The sequence below is a fragment of the Pristiophorus japonicus genome, chromosome 12, assembly GCF_044704955.1.
Source record: "Pristiophorus japonicus isolate sPriJap1 chromosome 12, sPriJap1.hap1, whole genome shotgun sequence".
In the NCBI taxonomy this organism is placed as follows: domain Eukaryota; kingdom Metazoa; phylum Chordata; class Chondrichthyes; family Pristiophoridae; genus Pristiophorus; species Pristiophorus japonicus.
In genome coordinates, this window is record NC_091988.1 from 89,481,203 (window position 1) to 89,498,333 (window position 17,131).

The following is a 17,131-nucleotide window of genomic DNA, read 5'->3' on the forward strand; positions in this document are numbered from 1 at the left end:
TTCTCCCTTTAATACCCAGGTTTCTGATTGTGATTCCGTTGTACCACCATCAGTAACCCATTAAACTGAATGATTTACTGGAGGTGGTACGATGGAAAAACCAAAGTCAGTCAGTCAATCACCACAAACCAATGGCCCCAACTTATGAATGGATGGAATCACATTACGCTTAGAGAAAACCTCAATCAAGAGAAATGTCATTTGATGGTCATTAAACCAGTTTCCCTTACTGATGGTCCTGCTAACGTTAGCCAAATTGTCATAAGACAACGGTTTTCTTTTTGAAATTGGGAACACTGATGAGCCATAAAATGTTGTAAAAATCTTGAAACAATCCCAACATTCTCTAGGAAAAGGTTTCACTCAAGTAAGCATTTTGTAGAGTTGAAACAAAAAACATTTTCTTTTCCTCAACTCAAAAAGACCTTCAACTCTGGTTAATGAGACATTTTCAGTTTAACGTTAAATGAAGGGCAAAAGAGCAAGAATGGCCAGGGTGGGTACATGATGCTGCAGAACCTTCAGCCTATACTGCACAGCCAAGACAGTGGGAGAATCTGTGCAGCCGCTGTACTGGAAAGCCTGAGGCAGTTATTACAGCAGCAGCCTTACCAAATAAGGTTAAGTGAAAACTTAATGCTAGGACAGAAATTAGCCTAACCTCCTTTTGAAGTCAGCCAGAATGCCAATCAGGGAGGGAAAAAACACAGATTTGACCTCAACCTCAGATAGGATGCCGAAATCCTGACTGCAGTGTGCACCAGACTCAGGAAGCTGCGCCAAAGGAGAACCGAGGCCGAGCACTCCAAACAAAAAACTCAAGCAAAACAAAAATTAAGTAACGGACTTTAGTTTCAGCTGCAGAAACACATGGTCATGATTTCAAAAACACATTCAGTACTTAACTGTGTTTTGGTGATGATTTAAAACACTTTTTAAAATGACCAATTACTTTCTGTACTTTTTCAAATATACAAGAATTTTAAAAGTCAAGAGATGTCCAATTACTTCAGATTCTTCAACAGTAACATTACAACAGTTCAAAACGTCGTTCATTGGCTGTAAAGCGCTTTGGGACGTCTGATGGTCGTGAAAGGCACTATTAAATGCAAGTCTTTCTTTCTTTCAACGCATAATGAAAGTATTTTTCAATTGCCTTCTTGGTGCAAAATTGCTTATTGGCTGAGTTGACAGAATCTTGCCTCGGAGTCAGAAGGTTTTGGTTCAAGCCCCATTGCAGGACGTGAACACATCTAGGCTGATAATTCAGTGCTGGGAGTAGGAGTGAGGCTTTGGCTCAATGGTAGCTCTCAATCTATACCTACCCCTATAACAGGCATTCCTACTTTACATCACTCAACAGTGACTTTTGAATGGACAGAGCATCATGCAAATAAAAGCTTTAGTAGGCAAGGCTTCACATTTAATGCTGAACATGCAGGAAATGGGCATTAGATCCAATAATCTGGGAGAGAGGAAGAGAATCACTACCATTGTGTGCGGCAAGGCAGCCCAGAAGTGCCAGGTAGCAAGAATGACCCCCAAAGCTTTCCAAACAACTCGGCAGGGGCAATGACGACGCTTTCGCATTCAGGCCCAGAGCAGGTGCTGGCAGTTCGTGCCACTGACGGCATAGTGTCTGCAATTCTGCACACATAGCAGCCTGAAATAAGAGAGTGTCCCTGAAACACAGCTGTAAACATGGTCTGCCATGGCGACACAAAACAAGCACGCTATCATTTGCACTTTTCCTTCCGAGGTACCCACCAACTGACACCTCCTCCCGAGGTCCCAACCATCACAGAAGCCAGTCTTCCAGCCAATTCAATTCACTCCATGTGGTATCAAGAAACAGCTCAGCGCACTGGATACAGCAAAGGCTATGGACCCTGACAACATCCCAGCTGTCGTGCTGAAGACTTGTGCTCCACAACTAGCCAAGATGTTCCAGTACAGCTACAACAGTGATATCTACCCAACAATGTACAAAACTGCCCAGGTATGTCCTGTCCACAAAAAGTAGGACAAATCCAATCTGGCCTCATCAGTCTACTCTCAAACGTCAGCAAAGTGATGGAAGGTGTCGTAGACAGTGCTATCAAGCGTCACTTACTCACCAATGGCTCAGTTTGGGTCCAGCTAGGACCACTCAGCTCCAGACCTCATTCGAGCCTTGGTCTCAACATGGACAAAAGAGCTGAATTCCAGAAGTGAAGGGAGAGTGACTGCCCTTGACATCAAGGCAACATTTAACCCAGTGTGACAACAATGAGGCCGAGTAAAATTGAAATCAATGGGAATCAGGGAGAAAACTCTCCACTGGCTGGAGTCATACCTAGCACAAAGGAAGATGGTTGTGGTTGCTGGAGGCACCTCAGCCACAAGAGTTCCTCAGGGCAATGTCCGAGGGCCAATCATCTTTAGCTGCTTCATCAATGACCTTCCCTCCATCAGGTGGTCAGAAGTGGGGATGTTCGTTGTAGATTGCACTGTTCCATTCGCAACTCCTCAGATAATGAAGCAGTCCATGCCCGCATGCAGCAAGACCTGGACAACATTCAGGCTGGGGCTGATAAGTGGCAAGTAACATTCGCGCCACACAAATGCCAGGCAATGATCCTCTCCAACAAGCGAGAATCTAACCACCTCCCCTTGATATTCAACGGTATTACCATCGCTGAATCCCCTGCCATCAACATCCTGGGGACCACCATTGACCAGAAACATAACTGGACCAGCCACATAAATACTGTGGCAACAAGAGCAGGTCAGAGGCTGGGTATTCTGCGGCAAGTGTCTCACCTCCTGATTCCCCAAAGCCTTTCCATCTTCTACTAGGGACAAGTCAGGAGGGCTTGCTGGTTGTACATTTGCAGATTTCTGGTGGTTACTGGTAGTGTGGGCTGATTTTACGACTTGTTTAATCATATTTGATGCATTGACCATGGTTGCATTAATTGTGATGATTTTTGTAAATACAATAATTGAGGCAATCTCAATGTACATCTTGCATGCGTGACATTAGTATATGATAAGGACACTTTCGTGATGGCCAGAGCCTGGACTATGGCTATGGTAGGCTTGTGATTGTGGTACTGAAATAGCAACCCGGAAGTCACTAATTCAAATCACAGCATGGAACGTCGTGAAAAGAAGTTCAATAAAGGCGGTAATTTGTGGGCCAACACCATAAAAATGACTATGAAATCTGTTGGGTTGCCATAAAAACCCAACAGGTTTGGGGAAGGGAACTTGCTATCCCTATATGATTCCAGTCCCACACTGTGTAGTTGAGTCTTAATTGCCTCAGAGCAAAATGATTGGTCAATAAACACCGTCATGCCAATCACATCTGAAGAACAAAATTTAAAAAAGACGCAATACTATTATATATATATATATATCATCCCCAGACTGTAGAGCACAAAGCTTCCTGAAACTTTACCCAGAGCTCATCCCCTTCCATTTCAGATTGGACTTGCTGCTTTTCACTGCAGCCTCTCCAATACACACATGCCCCTTTTGAAACACGACAACCAAAATTGTCCGCAGTACCCCAAGTCCGTCTGACCAGTGCATTATAAAACCTCAGCATAACCTCCATCAACTTGTACTCTATTATTCTGGCTATTAACCCAACTTATTATTTGCTTCAATTGCTTGGCCTACAGTTTCTGCTAGTTTTATCAGCGCAATCCAGGTGAAATAGGCCCAATAAGCGCAAAAGATCACGGAACGCAAGCATAAGTTAAGTCAAGCATAAATTGAGATTCCGTGGTCTTACGCTGAATTAAACATCAGTTTTCAAAAAGCTGGCCCCGTCTAAAAAACTGGTCACGCCCCCCCCCCCCCCCCCCCCCGATCAAATAATGAGGATGGTGCATGAATTGCAACCATTTGCAGTTGTTTGATTGCAAATAGGAAGAGACTTATTTTTTTTTTTTAGGCGCAGACACCAGTGGTCACATTTTAAAAGTTGTTGGGGCCAAAATTTCCTTCCGCCCCAAACGGGGCGCTCGTCCCGTTTTCTTGTAGTTTACTGCTCAAGGTAAAAGTTCACGGGGTTGGGGGTAATATATTAGCATGGATTAAGGATTGTCTAACTAACAGAAAACAGTAGTGATAAATGGTTCATTCTCTGGTTGGCAACCAGTAACTAGCGGGGTGCCGCAGGGATCAGTGCTGGGACCCCAACTATTTACAATCTATATTAACCACTTGGAAGAAGGGACTGAGTGTTACGTAGCCAAGGTTTGCTGACGATACAAAGATGGGAGGAAAAGCAATGTGTGAGGAGGACACAAATAATCTGCAAAGGGACACAGACAGGCTAAGTGAGTTGGCAAAAATTTGGCAGATGGAGTATAATGTTGCAAAGTGAGAGGTCATGGACTTTGGAAGAAAAAAAATCAAAGAGCAAGTTATTATTTAAATGGAGAAAGATTGCAAAGTGCCGCAGTACAGCGGGACTTGGGGGCACTTGTGCATGAAACACAAAAGGATAGAATGCAGGTACAGCAAGTGATCAGTAAGGCCAATGGAATCTTGGCCTTTATTGCAAAGGGGATAGAGTATAAAAGCAGGGAAGTCTTACTACAGCTTTTCAAGGTATTGGTGAGGCCACACCTGGAATACTGCGTGCAGTTTTGATTTCGATATTTACGAAAGGATATACTTGCTTTGGAGGCAGTTCAGAGAAGGTTCACTCGGCTGATTCTGGGGATGAGGGTGTTGACTTATGAGGAAAGGTTGAGTAGGTTGCCCTCTGCTCATTGGAATTCAGAAGAATGAGAGGTGATCTTATCGAAACGTATAAGATTATGAGGGGGATCGACAATGTGGATGCAGAGAGGATGTTTCCACTGACGGGGGAGACTAGAACTAGAGGGCACGATCTTAGAATAAGGGGCCGCCCATTTAAAACAGAGATGAGGAGAAATTTCTTCTGAGAGTTATAAATCTGTGGAATTTGCTGCCTCAGAGAGCTGTGGAAGCTGGGACATTGAATAAATTCAAGACAGAAATAAACAGTTTCGTAAACGATAAGGGGATAAGGGCGGGGAAATGGAGCTGAGTCCTTGATCAGATCAGCCATGATCTTATTGAATGGTGGAGCAGGCTCGAGGGGCTGAATGGCCTACTCCTGTTCCTATTTCTTATGTTCGAAAGCAAATTGTGAGGAGGACACAAAAAATCTGCAAAGGGATATAGACAGTGGGCAAAAATTTGGCAGATGGAGTATAATGTAGCAAAATGTGAGGTTATCCACTTTGGTGGCAAAAACAGGAAGGCAGATTATCATCTGAATGGTGATAGATTAGTAAAAGAGGTGGTGCAATGAGACCTAGGTGTCATAGAAACATAGAAAATAGGTGCAGGAGTAGGCCATTCGGCCCTTCGAGCCTGCACCACCATTCAAATAAGATCATGGCTGATCATTCACCTCAGTACCCCTTTCCTGCTTTCTCTCCATACCCCTTGATCCCTTTAGCCATTAGGGCCATATCTAACCCCCTCTTGAGTATATCCAATAAGTACATCAGTCATTGAAAGTAGGCATGCAGGTACAGCAGGCAGTTAAGAAAGCAAATGGCATGTTGGCCTTCATCGCGAGAGGATTGGAGTATAGGAGCAGGGAAGTCTTTCTGCAGCTCTACAGGGCCTTGGTGAGACCACTTGGTGAGTATTGTGTGCAGTTTTGGTCTCCTAATCTGAGGAAGGACATTCTTGCTATTGAGGGAGTGCAGCGTAAGGTTCACCAGACTGATTCCTGGGATGGCAGGACTGACATATATGAAGAAAGACAGGATCGACTAGGCTTACATTCACGGGAATTCAGAAGAATGAGAGGGGATCTCATAGAAACATATAAAATTCTGACGGGATTGGACAGGTTAGATGCAGGATGAATGTTCCTGATTTTGGGAAATCCAGAACCAGGGGTCACAGTCCAAGGATAAGGGTTAAGCCATTTAGGACCGAGATGAGGAAAAACTTTTTCACCCAGAGAATTGTGAACCTGTGGAATTCTCTACCACAGAAAGTTGTTGAGGCCAGTTCGTTGGATATATTCAAAAGGGAGTTAGATGTGGCCCTTACGGCTAAAGGGATCAAGTGGTATGGAGAGAAAGCAGGAATGGGGTACTGAATATTGTGTTCCTAACACAGATGAGGCTGCATACAGGGTGGTTAAAGTAACAGTGATCTCAGTCTTTAATAAGACACTCCAGAGTGAGGAACAGGCCTTAGGGGCCGGCTTATAAACAGTGCTCCCAAGGGATGCTGGGATCCCTTGGGACTTCAGGGGATGAGCCCCCTGGTGGCAGAACATGGGAGTGCATGCTTTACAGATACACAACACTGAAGTTGCCTGATCAGCCATGGTCATATTGAATGGTGGTGCAGGCTCAAAGGGCCAAATGGCCTACTCCTGCACCTATTTTCTATGTTTCTGTATCTTTATTTCAGCAACCCTTTCTAAGTCGCTGCCTACGCTAATTCCATTCCTTACACTGCATACTTATTGCTATACCGTACAAAACTGTACAGATGAAATCTGCTGAATTTAAGCAGGTACTAACCATTTGCCAAAATTACACCAGAACTAATTTTTAAGGACATGTTCTTGTGAAGACAATACAAGCCTGAAATTGGTCCCCTCCAGATTTACCTACAAGAACATGGGAATCTTTCACATCAATGTGTTAATTGTCCTTACAATATCCCGATTTCTGGCAAAGACTTCAACTGAACACAGACAGAGTTCCCTCACATATCTGCCTCCTGGCATTGGATCCTATCACCAAAGGCTGTTGCAGTAAATCTGTCAACAAGAAGCTACTGCATTCATTGTGCATGAATTAGATCTCATGCATAATTCAAGTGCTAATGCTCAATTCAGAAGAACAGCTTATGGCAAAAACACCAAATTAAAAAGACTTTGAACACCGTGAGATTCTTACAAATAGTTTGACTGAGCAATGAGGGTAAATTCTCTGTTTAAATTCTACCAGCATCTCATTACCAGTTATCAGTATGTGATGCACCTTTACAGAATGGTGCACTTCTCTCTAGTTTTAGTATGCTGTTCTGCACCAGCATCAGTTAAAGTGGAGCTGGTGCACTGTGTGCAGTGCAGAATATTAACCAATACCACGAGCAAGCTTGATTGCTGAGTGGCTGTGGGTCATGTACAACGCTGTGCTCAGCACCTGCAAGCTGCTGACTGGGAAAATGGATGCTGAAATGAGGACAGTAAAGAAGTTAAAAAATACACTTTTGTCAAAAGGATCGGCTTGGAAAAATAATAGAAAAATATTAACATTTTGGCACGTCACATCATTTATGTCGCGTGTGTGCTGGGTCTGCATAATTTTTCAAAATGGAATCCGGCAGATTTTTGTTGCAGAATGAAGACTAAAGATGGGAACAGCAGCAATGAGATTTTTGAGAGTGAAGAAAAGGAAGAACTGAGAAACTGTCCGCAACAAATCAAAGACGAATTACTATAATGGGTGTCAATTGGAATAAATGAGCTGCCTGGACTGTAACCATAGAATCGTAGACAACTACGGAACAGGAGGCCATTCAGTCCATCGTGTCTGTGCCAAAATGGCCAGGTCTCATTTATCAGGCTGTTCTTAAGCACAGTTACTTCTATTAAGACCAGGACAAATACACAAAATGGCCTAGCATTTTAGCTGCCAAGGACTGCCATTCAAAGTTGTGACATAAAATTTCAGAAATGATTACTCAGGTCTCTGGCGAAAGGCAAAAATCAACTGCAGCAAGATCTGACGACAATCAAAAAGCACTTTGCACTCCTTACTGGTCCCTGTACAGGTCATTTTCTGAGTGGTGTACTAAAACACACACAGTCTGCACTCTGCAGGCCAGTGATTCCACAGACACTGCACCACAACACAAAGAACTCAGATCCTCACTGATACACATCTGAAAGCCCTGGCTGCAGTGTGCATATCAAACAACAGCTAGTGACGGCAGGCACACTCATAGCATCACCGTATCCAATTCATTCCACAATCAGAAGCAACTATGGAGACAAAGCAAGCAACATGATAATGCCTCTAAATCCCTCATAAAAATGTTATAAATAAAATAAATACCATATTTGGTTTTGTGTATGGTATTTGTGGACCAATAAAAATTGTCTCGATCTTTTAATTATGGAGTTTATTGATGGAAAGCTTGGTGTAGCAATTAGTTCGAGACTCCATTTAAAATGTTTTTTTTTTAAAACAATGTTTAATATGCAAGGCTGCCTCATTCTTTGCAGCAGTCTGTGACATTTCTTATCTTGCTAATAGGTAGCGGTATTTACAGTAAGTATCATTAACCTCGCGAGTTTACCACTGCTTGCATCACTGCGCATGAGGCTGTTTGCATTTGATGATCAAGAGAAAAATGCAATCAATTGAAGCGCAGACTACATTCACCAGATGTAGACTGTTTGCAGTGGGCATTAAAATACAGGTCATTCTATAATTTGCATTGCTTCTCCAGCAGTGGTTGCCATGTGAAGGGATTTTTTGAAATATATATCAGGTACACTTATTGCTAGTGATCCTCCCACATCTGCAAAAGAAGTGGTTGAGGCCACAATCAGAAGATTTTTTTTTAAATATGAAAATTTGGCTGATGGTTCTCTTCCTCACCTCCCCAAAAAAGGATAGCCTTGTGGTACATCTTCCACTTTTAAAATAAAGGTGGATTTTATGTAAACAATAGTTCTTGTAAACATGATGATGTGGCTAAAGCTTTAAGCCACATTGTACAGTTTACTTCATTGCCTAGAAGCTTATTCTATATTAGAAGCCAATGCTTGCAAATATATTCAGTTCAGTATAACTCGAGGGGAGTATAGTCCAATTTCTCCAGCCGTAATTCAACTACAAAGTGGATAGCTGTGCACTATCATTTGGCAGTCTGAACAGGCAAAGGAAAACATGACTAAATTCCTTTCCCCTGTGCTCGCTCTTAAAAACATTACAATTGAAACTGATCTCCAACTTATCCGCAACTCCCCAGCCTGGATGTTTTCTGCGCGAAGCCCAACTCCCCAGTCCTCCTCAATCTCCGACACTCCTTGTCTTAAAAACACACTAAATTCTAAATCTTCATTCTGGTTTACGAATTTCTTCATGGTCTCCCCCCATTCTACCACTGAATCCTTCGCTCAACTCTTTTGCTTTGTTTTTTTCTCTCTCCTACCTTCAAAACCTTCCACAAAATGTACCTCTTTAACCATTCCATCAGTCACCTGCTAATTCTCCTCCCACCACTACGGCTGGTCATCCGTTTTTAACCTCTGATGCACCTTGGGATAATTACTAGTTTAAAAAAGGACAAATAGAAATGTAACTTGTTGTTACCTCTTCCAGCCCTACAACCCTCCCAGATTTCTGCACTCCTCCAATTCTGGCTTCTTGCGCATCCTCGATTTTCATTGTTCCACCATTGGAGGCCGTGGAATATTGTGTTCAGTTTTGGTCTCCTAATCTGAGGAAGGACGTTCTTGCCATTGAAGGAGTGCAGCGAAAGCTCATCAGACTGATTCCCAGGATGGCTGGACTGACATATGGGAAGAGACTGGATCGACTGGACCTGTATTCACTGGAGTTTAGAAGAATGAGGAGGGATCTGATGGAAACATAAAATTCTGACGGGACTGGACTGGTTAAATGCAGGAAGAATGTTCCCGATGTTGTGGAAGTCCAGAAGCAGGGGTCACAGTCCAAGGATAAGGGGTAAGACATTTAGGACCGAGTTGAGGAGAAACTTCTTCACTCAGAGAGTTGTTAACCTGTGGAATTCTCTACCGCAGAGAGTTGTTGATGCCAGTTCGTTAGATATATTCAAGAGGGAGTTAAGATGGCCCTGACGGCTAAAGGGATCAAGGGTTATAGAGAGAAAGCAGGAAAAGTGAATGATCAGCCATGATCTTATTGAATGGTGGTGCAGGCTCGAATGGCCTACTCCTGCACCTATTTTCTATGTTTCTATGTGCCTTCTGCTGCCTCGTCCCTAAGCTCTGGAATTCCCTCCCTATACCTCTCGCTTCTCGACCTCGCCTCCTTTAAGATGCTCCTTAAAATCTACCACTCTGACGAAGCTTTTCGGCACTGGTTCTAATATCTCCTTATGCAGCTTGGTGTCAAATTGTGTCTGATAACATTTCATTTGGGACAATTTACTACATCAGAGGTGCTATATAAATGCAAATTGTTGTTGGTCTACAGCACATTATATTTCAACTGTGTTTATGCAGTATTTAGAACAGTTTGACAGATATTTTGTGACAGGTGGCAGATGGTAGACATAAAAAGATCAAGCTTCACCTCGATGCTATTTTAGAACTACTACCTGTGTAGTTGATGGGAACATTCAAGTCCTTGGGAATCTATTTTAGTAACCAGTCTTTATGCAGGTTACTTGACTGGGACACAGCTTACATCTTTCCTGTCCTGATGCAAGCAATGCAAGTGCCTTGGGAGATGAGCAATGTCCATTTTCCATACACTGTTGCACTATTATCTGTTAACGGGCACATAAAGCTGTTAAACTACTTCGCACAATCTAGCGTCTGCTCATCAGTTAAACTATATACGAGTCTTAGTACAATTTCAAGACAAACCACTTCCTGTACTACTGTACAAAGTACAAGAATCTCTTCAGAGTGATGCTCAGAATAGCTCCAATGACGGCAGTGGTCATTTGCCCACAGTCGACACAACTTGCTGTTTATGGATGTCGTGGGTCAGCTGATGGCAAGGATTAACCGTGTCTCGGGTACGTCTTTCACAAAAAATTATTTTGTCTCAGTTCATTTGCTCTTTTCCCAATTTCCCTTCTTCCATAAATCTCATTGGGCCTTTGATCAATCCAACATTTAACAGTAAAAAGTTCCAACACATCAAATCATTCATAAAAATGCCACATCCCCAGAGTTCAGTCGGCAACTACACACCCCACAATTAGAACTATGGGTTCACAGCTCATCTGAGCAACAGTTTCACAATCAGAAGCCATCCCAACTCTATCATTTCAATTCATAAAACAGCCCATTTCCTTTGGAAAAGGAGGAAGTAAATCTGCCTTAAGAAAAAGCAACACGTGCACCTCCATTGAGAATTGATTAACGCTGTACTCACTTAAGAGTAAGCAACGATTGCTGGAAGAGCTCCATTAAGGCAAACATTCAAATAAAACAGAGCATTAAACACATCTAATGGTTTTTAATTAAGGCATTTCACAACTGAGCGCTGAAACAGTGCAGTATAACATTTTAAAGAGCTGCCAATCTACAATCCAATGTACAGCTTAGGTCAAAGTCCAAGATCCTCCCTTTCAAATTTATGGTCAGGACAGTAAAATTACCGAGAGATAGTATTGTTCCAACCATCTTTTTCCCCACATCGTCTCCCATATCCTATTCTCTTCTAAACTATCTTCGATGCCAGTACAGTCGCTCATTTTATTTTCCAGTTCGATGACAATGGGTGGGATGACCTTGGATCTAACTGACCAACATCAGTGTTCTCGCTGAGGTCAACACCCCCAGCATCGAAGCACTGACCACACTCGACCAGCTCCGTTGGGCAAGCCACATCGTCTGCATGCTCGACACGAGACTCCCTAAGCAAGCGCTCTACTCGGAACTCCTACACGGCAAGCGAGCCCCAGGTGGGCAGACAAAACGTTTCAAGGATACTCTCAAAGCCTCCTTGATAAAGTGCAACATCCCCACCGGCACCTGGGAATCCCTGGTCCAAGACCACCCAAAGCGAAGGAAGAGCATCCGGGTGGGCGCTGAGCACCTCGAGTCTTGTCGCCGAGAGCATGCAGAAACCAAGCACAGACAGCGGAAGGAGCATGCGGCAAACCAGGCTCCCCACCCACCCTTTTCTTCAACCACTGTCTTCCCCACCTGTTATAGAGACTGTAATTCCCGTATTGGACTGTACAGCCACCCGAGAACTCACTTTTAGCGTGGGACTGCCTATGCTGATTATTTTCCAGTTTCGTGGGACTGTCTATGATGTATTTTCCAGCAGAGCCAAGTCAAGGTGGCTGGTTTGAATTTACACCGACTGCATCCAAAAACAAAATCATATTTAATCTATTTAAAATGGATAAAGTTCAGAACCTCTCCACACCACTTCTTAGTGTAAACCATTACAACGTTTTTAGTAAACTCCCACTCTTGCAGACACAGTTTTCAAATTCATAGCAAGTAGCCTTGAGCATTTAAAGAGTATTCATACCAACTTCAATGATTGACAACTGCTGTTGAACACTTGACCTGGGAGAGATATTTGGTTTGTGACATGGACTTGGGCTCAGGATTTTTAAGGATTAATTCTGAAGCGGTTCAGCATCACTTCCGTCAATCTTGACAAAGAAAGGCAGAATGGAGCCACTGGGAAAAAGTGGGTATTGGCTGGGCAAGAATGGAAAAGCTGAAATTTGTAATCTAGCAGGTTCATCAGCAGCAGGTATTTCAAATACAAAAGCAAAGTCGGTGTTCCTAAATTATAAATATTTATACTTTTAAAACTGAAAGTATTAACATTTGGACAGACTCTATGCACAGTGGCCACACAGCTACTTAGGAACGTGCATTAACCAACACCATTTGGTATTTTGAAATAAATTCATAGCATCAGTTCACATTGTTAGGAGATCCTACATTTGAGTTTATTTACAAGCTCCCACATTATCCTCAATAAGATCATGAGTAATGTTTAGCACTTTTTGAACTGTATAGATATAATTCACAGCTTGTTAAGCTGTAGTGTTACATTTGTAGTTTACAAGTTTGGATGAAGTTGAACTCCACTTTCAATAAGATCTGTGTAATATAACATAGCACCAAAAAGCACTGCTTCAAGAAAACGGAAAGGTGAAATTTGAGCACTCAAAAGATTCACATCACATTATACATCCCATAGGTTAAAATGACAGTTCTCATTGTTGAAATATATTCAACTGAACTGCACCATCAGATATAGCTATAAAAGGAGAGACCCATGTAATTACTTTGTGTCACAGTCATTCCTCGTTATAGTCCATGATACTCAGTGAAGAAAATTTGAGAACAGACATTTAATGAAGAATGCCCCCATCAAGTTAAAACTGAGATGAGGAGAAATTTCTTCTGAGGGTTGTAAATCTGTGGAATTTGCTGCCTCAGAGAGCTGTGGAAGCTGGGACATTGGATAAATTTAAGACAGACAGACAGCTTCTTAACCGATAAGCGAGTAAAGGGCTATGGCGAGCTGGTAGGGGAAGTGGACCCAAGTCCATGATTGGATCAGCCATGATCGTATTAAATGGCGGAGCAGGCTCGAGGGGCCGAATGGCCTACTCCTGCTCCTATTTCTTATGTTCTTATGTAGTTATGCTCTTATGATGATGACGGAGTTCTACCTTTAAGTAGCAGGTCTAAAGAGTAGAATATGATCGGTAAGGGGTGGAAACAGTGGCTACTACTGACACATGGTTCCGTGGTATTGTCAATTCTTTGGGTAACTTGTCTAAGTGCAGTTCTTCCCATGTAAACGTCCACCAGAATGTCAGCAGGTAATCCAATGGCAAAGGAATTGCAGCCAAGTACCATCCTTCTTCACCCAAAGTCCACTTCCCAGTTCGGGATTTGTGTGCACTGATCAGGAGCAGGATTCACCAGGAAAGCTGAAGCCAATTTGCAAGGTCCTTACCAATTAAGATCACCGATCTTCCTGGCCAACGGAAATATGGTCACATCAAGAAACTCCGACACATCTCCTTGGGAGGTGTTCAGGGCAACATTAGCAGAGGCCTGGGAGAAGACTACCTGCTCATCCCCTCATCCACAAGACTAGCACACGCAATGCTTTTGTGATGGTAGGTGGTAATTGAAGAATAAAGTCAGTTGTAAGCCCCAACACTGCCACAAAAAGTGTGACACAATACTCAGATTGTCCCCAACAGTAGGGTTCAAGTACAGAGCACCAAGACTGCTAGATGAGGGTCAAAGACAGTCAGTCAGTCATAAACAGGATGGTCAAGTGTGAAGTAAAAGGGCAACTCCACTAATGAAAAGAATACTCCATCACCAACCTGCTCTGTTAACAAGGATCAATAAAGTTTGTTTTTATTGCCAATTTTACTATCAAAAACTAGATTCTCCCTCCCCCACCCCCCCACCCCAACCACCACTCCCCCCAAAAAAGAGTGTTATTTTGGAACATTGCTAAAAGCAAACAAGCAAGACTCTTAAAAAGCACTGAAGCAAGGAAGGTAAATAGTATCAATTCCACTGCTCTGCAGTGCACCTCAGGATCAATGCGGACCTCAAGTTTACTCCCAGCCCAGACACAACATTGGAAATGTTACAACTGCTTCCAAAGATGTGCATCCATATCACAACTCCCCAACCCTTGTACACAGCTGGAACTTCCTGCCAAAAATCAGGCCAAGAGATATACACATGCATCTGATGTGTGATGTCAGTATGGCACAGATACACACGTATGCTGATCATAGAATCTTATAAAATTACAACACAGAAGGAGGCCATTCTGCCCATCGTGTCAATGTTGGTCGAAAAAGAGCTACCCAGCCTAATCTCACGTTGCAGCACTAGGTCCGTAGCCCTGTAGGACATGGCTCTTTCAGTCCACATCCAAATACAGTTCTAGCATAACTCCTCTGCTCTTATATTCTATGCCTCGGGTAATAAAGGAAAGCATTCTGTATGCCTTTTTGACTACCTTATCAACCCGTCAGACTACCTTTTCGACCTGTCCGACTACCTTTAAGGATCTGTGGACACACACTCCAAGGTCCCTGTGTTTGTCCACACCTCAGTATCCTCCCATTTATTGTGTATTCCCTTGCCTTGTTACCCCTCCCCAAATGCATTACCTCACACTTTTCCGGATTGAATTCCATTTCCCACTATTCTGTCCAACTGACCAGTTCATTGATATCGTCCTGCAGTCCTCCTCACTGTCAACTTACACGGCCAATTTTTGTATCGTCTGCAAATTTTTTTTTTTTAAATCAGCCCCTTAAATCATTAATTCATCCCACAAAATGCAAGAAACTGAGCACTGTGGAATCCCACTGGAAACAGCCTTCCAGTCACGAAAACACCCGTCCACCATTACCCTTTGCTTCCTGCCACTGAGCCAATTTTGGATCCAATTTACCATTTTCCCTTGGATCCCTTGGGCTTTTACTTTTTTTTGTTGATCAGCCTGCCATGTGTGACCTTGTCAAAAGCCTTGCTGAGGTCACACATCTTTGGACCCAATTTTCGCCAAGAAAATAACATGGAAGATTTCACGGTGGACTTGGGGGGGGTAACAAATTTAGGAATTTAAAAAAAAACATCCACCAAATCAGAGAATTCATGGTGAAAAAACTGTTCCAGCTATTTTAATGATTCAAATCCATTGTTACTTATATTTTTTTATAATTTCGGATCAGAAAGCTCTGTTCAGGGAGTCAGTGATGAGAGTCGTCAATAATGACGAGAGAGGCAAGTGAATTTCTTCATAGAGGGTGTTGAAGCTTTGTCACAGGGAGTGGTCGAGGCAGAAACCATTGCAGGCTTTAAGAGAAAACTGGATAAATATTTGAAGCAGAGAAAGAAACAAAGCTATGGAAAGATATCAGGGTAGTGGGTTTAATTTTGGCTAGCTGTGGCACAGACACCATGGACTGAATGGCTTCCTTCTATGTGTAAAATTGCTATGCTTCTGATAACAGTTGTTAAAGTGGATAAACCAAGACAGTGAAAGAAAAACTTGGATTTATATGGCGCCATTCATGACCACCAGATGTCTCAAAGCACTTTACAGCCAATGAAGTACTTTTGGAATTTATTCACTGTTGTAATGTAGGAAATGCGGCCACCAATTTGCAAGCTCCCACAACCTGCAATGTGATAAAGACTAGATAATCTGTTTTTGTTCTTCCTCGAAATAGTACCATGGGATCTTTTACATCCACCCGAGAGAGCAGACGGGACTTCGGTTTAACATCTCATCTGAAAGGCGCCGCCTCCAACAGTACAGCACTCCCTCAGCACGGCACTGGAGTGTCAGTCTGGATTTATGTGCTCAAGTCCCTGGAGTGCAACTTGGACCCACGACCTTCTGACTCAGAGATGAGTGTGCTACCCACTGAGCCACAGCTGACACAAAAGAAAAAACTAATTTTTATGTTTAATTACATCAGGCAATAAAATCAAACCAGAAAAATAAATAGGAGCAAATAAATCAAAGTTAAAAAAAAAATCAATCAGTAGAGACACATCACAGGTACTCTTTGAATGTACCTCAATCTCCAGATGCAAATTAATACTAGTCACCTAATGATGAAAAGCACCCAAGGGTGCTGCCCCTACATGAACTTTGTACCATGCATGTATGTCATTTCTTATCCTGCCGATCATCTAAGAAACCAGCATTCTCCAGCTTCAGAACTTCCTTGCAGTACTTAGGCAGTAAATTTTGCTGCACGGAGTAACTGCAGAAATTAGCAGCATTTGCCATGGGCTACTGCATAGTAACAAGTCACTTTTGCAAAATGCCTTGTTCGGGTAACATTCCCCTGTCCGGCGTTATACAAGGTCTCGTCCAGACTCTTGAGTTATTTGGTGACGAGAGCCTAAAGATCATGCGAAAGCTGTAAGCAATGCCATGGAGGGTGGGGGGAGGGAAAGGAGAACGCTTTGAGCTGCAAGGTCGAACCTTCTGCGACATGGAAGCATTTGACTACCACTCAACACCTTCCCACAACAGTGTGCCTGAGACTGACACGAGCGCAGTCTGCCAGAGATCCGAGGCAAAGGTAGATCAAACTTGATAAACACTTCAGTTGCTGAAAGCAAACTTGATAAGTGAATAGTCACAAGAATATCACAACTATAACTTAGTTGAAGTCTCACTTTAGAGACACACTGCGAGAACCATCGGGCCATGCACTTAAGTGTCCCACACAGGAGACAAACAAATAAGGTGTGCCCATGTCCCATGCAATTTATAGAATGGTTGGCGTTCAGCAAGTCATTTGGATCAGACATTGAACCAAGGACCTGACTACCTGCACAGAGGGACAT

General features: G+C 42.9%; 1 protein-coding gene across 1 annotated transcript in view; it reads right to left on the reverse strand.

The window, feature by feature from the left end:
- itpr1b (inositol 1,4,5-trisphosphate receptor, type 1b) overlaps positions 1–17,131 on the reverse strand; it is a 593,020-nt gene that overhangs the window by 465,427 nt on the left and 110,462 nt on the right. The window lies entirely within an intron of this gene.